The following is a 5,468-nucleotide window of genomic DNA, read 5'->3' as shown; positions in this document are numbered from 1 at the left end:
TGGTTTTGCATCCTTTGTGAAACATCAAGTGACAATAGGTGTGTGGGTTCATTTCTGGGTCTTCAATTCTATTCCACTGTTCTATCTGTCTGTCTCTGTACCAATACCATGCATTTTTTATCACTATTGCTCTGCAATGCTGCTTGAGTTCAGGGATAGTGATTCCCCCAGAAGTCCTTTAATTGTTGAAAGTTTTAGCTATCCTGGGTTTTTTGTTAATCCAGATGAATTTGCAAATTGTTCTGTCTAAATCTCTGAAGAATTGAATTGGTATTTTGATGGGGATTGCTTGAATCTGTAGATCGCTTTAGGTAAATGGACATTTTTACGATTTTAATCCCACCAATCCATGAGCAGGGAGAACTTTCCATCTTCTGAGGTCTTCTTCAATTTCTTTTTTCAGAGGGTTGGACTTGTTATCATACAGATCTTTACTTGCTTGGTGAAAGTCACACTAAAGTATTTTATATTATTTGGGACTGTTATGAAGGGTGTGCTTTCCCTAATTTCTTTCTTGGCTTGTTTCTCTTTTGTGTAGAAGAAGGCTACTGATTTATTTGAGTTAATTTTCTACCCAGCCACTTTGCTGAAGGTGTTTATCAGGTTTAATAGTGCAGTGGTGGAACTTTTGGAATCGCTTAAATATACTATCATATCATCTGCAAATAGTGATATTTTAACTTCTTTTCCATTCTGAATCCCCTTGATCTCCTTCTGTTGTCTGATTACTCTGATTAGAACTTCAAGAACTATATTGAATAAGTAGGGAGAGATTGGGCAGCCTTGTCTAGTCCCTGATTTTAGTGGGATTGCTTCAAGTTTCCCTCCATTTAATTTCATGTTAGTTACTGGTTTGCTGTATATGGCTTTTACTATGTTGAGTTATGGGCCTTGAATTCCTATTCTTTCCAGGTCTTTTATCATGAAGGGGTATTTAATTTTGTCAAATCCTTTCCCAGCATCTAATGAAATGATCATGTGGTTTTCTTCTTTCTGTTTGTTTATTCAATGGATAATGTTGATGGTTTTCTGTATATAAAACCATCCCTGCATGCTTTGGATGAAGCCTACTTGATCATGGTGGATGATTGTTTTGATGTGCTCTTGGATTCAGTTTGCCAGAATTATATTGAGTATTTTTGCATAGATATTCATGAGGGAAATTGGTCTGAAGTTCTCTTTCTTTGTTGGGTCTTTGTGTGGTTTAGGTATAAGAGTAATTGTGGCTTCATAGACGGAATTCGGTAGTGCTCCATCTGTTTCAATTTTGTGGAATAGTTTGGATAGTATTGGTATGAGGTCTTCTATGAAGGTCTGATAGAATTCTACACTGAACCCATCTGGACCTGGGCTCTTTTTGTTTACGAGACCTTTATTGACTGCTTCTATTTCAGTAGGAGTTATGGGGTTGTTTAAATGGTTTATCTGTTCCTGATTTAACTTCGGTACCTGGTATCTGTCTAGGAAATTGTCCATTTCCTGCAGATTTTCAAGTTTTGTTGAATACAGGCTTTTGTACTAGGATCTGATGATTTTTTTAATTTCTTCTGATTCTGTAGTTACGTTTACCTTTTCTTTTCTAATTTTGTCAATTTGGACAGAATCACTGTGTCCTCTCGTTAGTCTGGCTAAGGATTTATCTATCTTGTTGACTTTCTCAATGAGCCAACTTTTGGTTCTATTGGTCCTTTCTATGGTCCTGTTTGTTTCTACTTGGTTGATTTCAGTTCTGAGTTTGAATACTTCCTGACTTCTACTCCTCCTGGGTGTATTTGCTTCTTTTTGTTCTAGAGTTTTTAGGTGTGCTGTCAAGCTGCATATATATGCTCTCTCCTGTTTCTTTTGGCAGGCACTCAGAGCAATGAGTTTTCCACTTAGCACAGCTTTCAATGTGTCCCATAATTTTGGGTATGTTGTACCTTCATTTTCATTAAATTCTAAGATGTCTTTAAATTTTTTCTTTATTTCTTCCTTGACCATGTAATCATTGAGTAGAGCATTGTTCAGCTTCCACGTATATGTGGGCGTTCTTCCCTGATTGTTATTGAAGACTAGCTTTAGCCCGTGGTGGTATGATAGGATGCATGGGATTATTTCTATCTTTCTGTATCTGTTGAGGCCTGTTTTATGACCAATTATATGGTCAATTTTGGAGAAAGTACCATGAGGTGGTGAGAAGGAGGTATATCCTTTTGTTTTAGGATAGAATGTTCTATAAATATCTGTTAAGTCCATTTGATTCATGATTTCTTTTAGTCTGTCGACATCACTGTTTAATTTCTGTTTCCATGATCTGTCCATTGATGAGAGTGGGGTATTGAAATCTCCTACTATTATTGTGTGAGGTGCAATGTGTGCTTTGAACTTTAGTAAGGTTTCTTTTATGTATGTAGGTGCCCTTGTATTTGGAGTATAGATATTTAGGATTGAGGGTTCATCTTGTTGGTTTTTTTCCTTTGATGAATATGAAGTGTCCTTATCTTTTTTGATGACTTTTAGTTGAAAATTGATTTTATTTGATATTAGAATGGCTACTCCAGCCCAGTAACCTGGGCTGGCATTTGTGTTCTCTTAGGGTCTGTATGACATCTGTCCAGGATCTTCTGGCTTTCATAGAGAAGTTCATAAGCAACAATTCATCTGAATCACAACCATATAAAAATGAAGGATTAGTGTTGTATGAAAGGAGAGAAGGTTAGCACTCCCCTTGACAAAGATGTAAGAGACCCTTGAGCCTAACAACACACATACGGTTAAGGCATTGCCACCTACTTCATGGCATCTAACCACTGTTTTTACTCAGGACACACAGAGGCAAAATTCCTCTAGGACGGGGCACATCCAGTGGTTAGCAGGAGTGCCAAACCTGCAAACCCCTGCCTGCAGCAGCTCTCTGCTCCCAAACCCCATGGGAGAGAGACCTCACCGCCTGGTCAGGTGGGCACTCCTGAGGCTGCAGAGCGGAAGAGACCACCAACACTGCCCACGCCTGCTCACATCCCTGGCCCAAGAGGACAATGTATATAGCCTCTGGGTTCCCGTAGAGGAGGACCCAGGAGCAGCAGGTCCGCTGCGTCTGAGACAACGCCAGAACCTGAAGGGACCAACTGGATAAACAGTTCTCTGCACACAAATCCCATGGGAGGGAGAGATAAACCTTCAGACAGGGAGACACGCCTGGGAAACCAGAAGAGACTGCACTCTGCACACATCTCTGATGCCAGAGGAAAACATCAAATGCCATCTGGAACCCTGGTGCATGGAAGCTCCCGGAAAGGGCAGCGCAGATCTTCCTGGTTGCTGCCATCACCGAGAGCTCATAAGCAACACCCCACCAGCAAACTTGAGCCTCAGAACCACAGGTAAGACCAAATTTTCTGCTGCAAGTGACCTGTCTTGTGAACTCAAGACACAGGCCCATAGGAACAGCTGAAGACCCGTAGATAGGAAAAACTATACGCGCAAAAGCAGAACACTCTGTCCCCATAACTGGCTGAAAGAAAACAGGAAAACAGGTCTACAGCACTCCTAACACACAGGCTTATAGGACAGTCTAGCCACCGTCAGAAATAGCAGAACAAAGTAACACTAGAGATAATCTGATGGCGAGAGGCAAGCACAGGAACCCAAGCAACAGAAACCAAGACTACATGGCATCATCGGAGGCCAATAATTCCACCAAAGCAAACATGGAATATCCAAACACACCAGAAAAGCAAGATCTAGTTTCAAAACCATATTTGATCATGATGCTGGAGGACTTAGAGAAAGACGTGAAGAACTCCCTTAGAGAAACACAGGAAAACATTAATAAACAAGTAGAAGCCTACAGAGAGGAATCGCAAAAATCCCTGAAAGAATTCCAGGAAAACATAAATAAACAAGTAGAAGCCCATAGAGAGGAGTCACAAAAATCCCTGAAAGAATAGCAGGAAAACACAATCAAAAATTTGAAAGAATTAAAAATGGAAATAGAAGCAATCAAGAAAGAACACAAGGAAACAACCCTGGATATAGAAAAAAAAAAAAAGAAGAGACAAGGAGCTGTAGATACGAGCTTCACCAACAGAATACAAGAGATGGAAGAGAGAATCTCAGGAGCAGAAGATTTGATAGAAATCATTGACTCAACTGTCAAAGATAATGTAAAGCAGAAAAAGCTACTGGTCCAAAACATAAAGGAAATCCAGGACTCAATGAGAAGATCAAACCTAAGGATAATAGGTATAGAAGAGAGTGAAGAATCCCAGCTCAAAGGACCAGTAAATATCTTCAACAAAATCATAGAAGAAAACTTCCCTAACCTAAAAAAAGAGATACCCATAGGCATACAAGAAGCCTACAGAACTCCAAATAGATTGGACCAGAAAAGAAACACCTCCAATCACATAATAGTCAAAACACCAAACACACAAAATAAAGAAAGAATATTAAAAGCAGTAAGGGAAAAAGGTCAAGTAACATATAAAGGCAGACCTATCAGAATCACACCAGACTTTTCGCCAGAAACTATGAAGGCCAGAAGATCCTTGACAGATGTCATACAGACCCTAAGAGAACACAAATGCCAGCCCAGGTTACTGTATCCTGCAAAACTCCCAATTAACATAGATGGAGAAACCAAGATATTCCATGACAAAACCAAATTTACACAATATCTTTCTACAAATCCAGCACTACAAAGGATAATAAATAGTAAAGCCCAACATAAGGAGGCAAGCTATACCTAGAAGAAGCAAGAAACTAATCGTCTTGGCAACAAAATAAAGAGAAGAAAAGCCCACAAACATAACCTCATATCCAAATATGAATATAACAGGAAGCAATAATCAGTATTCCTTAATATCTCTCAACATCAATGGCCTCAACTCCCCAATAAAAAGACATAGATTAACAAAATGGATACGCAACCAGGACCCTGCATTCTGCTGCCTACAGGAAACACACCTCAGAGACAAAGACAGACACTACCTCAGAGTGAAAGGCTGGAAAACAACTTTCCAAGCAAATGGTCAGAAGAAGCAAGCTGGAGTAGCCATTCTAATATCAAATAAAATCAATTTTCAACTAAAAGTCATCAAAAAGCATAAGGAAGGACACTTCACATTCATCAAAGGAAGAATCCACCAAGATGAACTCTCAATCCTAAATATCTATGCCCCAAATACAAGGGCACCTACATACGTAAAAGAAACCTTACTAAAGCTCAAAACACACATTGCACCTCACACAATAATAGTAGGAGATTTCAACACCCCACTCTCATCAATGGACAGATCATGGGAACAGAAATTAAACAGAGACGTAGACAGACTAAGAGAAGTCATGAGCCAAATGGACTTAACATATATTTATAGCACATTCTATCCTAAAGCAAAAGGATATACCTTCTTCTCAGCTCCTCATGGTACTTTCTCCAAAATTGACCATATAATTGGTCAAAAAATGGGCCTCAACAGGAACAGAAA

The 5,468-nt window shown here is 39.4% G+C and overlaps 1 non-coding gene across 1 annotated transcript; it reads left to right on the top strand.

The window, feature by feature from the left end:
- The first annotated feature begins 2,672 nt into the window (after window positions 1-2,672).
- Window positions 2,673-2,798, top strand: LOC120102097 (U6atac minor spliceosomal RNA). The gene has a single exon (XR_015685179.1). It is a non-coding gene; the product is annotated as a U6atac minor spliceosomal RNA (small nuclear RNA).
- The last annotated feature ends 2,670 nt before the right edge of the window (window positions 2,799-5,468 follow it).

This window comes from Rattus norvegicus, chromosome 3 (genome assembly GCF_021556685.1).
Source record: "Rattus norvegicus strain SHRSP/BbbUtx chromosome 3, alternate assembly SHRSP_T2T, whole genome shotgun sequence".
In the NCBI taxonomy this organism is placed as follows: Eukaryota; Metazoa; Chordata; class Mammalia; order Rodentia; family Muridae; genus Rattus; species Rattus norvegicus.
Note: the sequence above shows the minus strand (reverse complement) of the source record. Positions and strands in the feature narration are given on the sequence as shown.